The sequence below is a fragment of the Rutidosis leptorrhynchoides genome, chromosome 3, assembly GCF_046630445.1.
Source record: "Rutidosis leptorrhynchoides isolate AG116_Rl617_1_P2 chromosome 3, CSIRO_AGI_Rlap_v1, whole genome shotgun sequence".
Taxonomy (NCBI): Eukaryota; Viridiplantae; Streptophyta; class Magnoliopsida; order Asterales; family Asteraceae; genus Rutidosis; species Rutidosis leptorrhynchoides.
Genome location: NC_092335.1, coordinates 125,903,027 through 125,903,635, shown reverse-complemented (window position 1 = coordinate 125,903,635; position 609 = coordinate 125,903,027). Strand labels below are relative to the sequence as shown.

At 37.3% G+C, this 609-nt stretch overlaps 1 non-coding gene across 1 annotated transcript; it reads right to left on the bottom strand.

Moving 5' to 3' along the window:
* Positions 1-299: 299 nt before the first annotated feature.
* LOC139903209 (small nucleolar RNA R71) lies at positions 300-406 on the bottom strand. The gene has a single exon (XR_011778049.1). It is a non-coding gene; the product is annotated as a small nucleolar RNA R71 (small nucleolar RNA).
* Between the last annotated feature and the right edge of the window lie 203 nt (positions 407-609).

The window sequence follows — 609 nt, the reverse complement described above, 5'->3', positions numbered from 1 at the left end:
TTAATGTGCCAGATTATGAAATCAAAGGACAAATCCTACACATGGTAACTAATCAATGCCAATTTAGTGGTACGCCGAAGGAAGATCTAAACGAACATCTTCGAACCTTTAATAGGATCTGTACTTTATTCAAAATCAGAGAAGTTGAGGATGAATGGATCTATCTCATGTTATTTCCCTGGATTTTAAAGGGAGAAGCCAAAGATTGGTTAGAATCGTTACCTGAAGGGGCGATTGATATATGAGATGTTTTAGTTGAGAAATTTCTTAAAAGATTCTTTCCGGCATCTAAGGTCGTGAGACTTCAAGGAGAAATTGTTACATTCACACAAAAGCCAAATGAAACTTTATATGAAGCGTGGACAAGATTTGGAAAGTTGTTGAGAGGATGTCCTCAACATGGTTTAGACACTTATCAAATAGTACAAATATTCTACCAAGGATGTGACATTACTACACGAAAAGACATCGACATAGCAGCTGGTGGTTCCATTATGAAGAAAACCGCAACCGAAGCTTACAAAATTATTGATAACATAGCCTCCCACTCACATGAGTGGCATCAAGAAAAAGACATCGTTAGATCATCTAAAGTGGCTAGAGCCGATT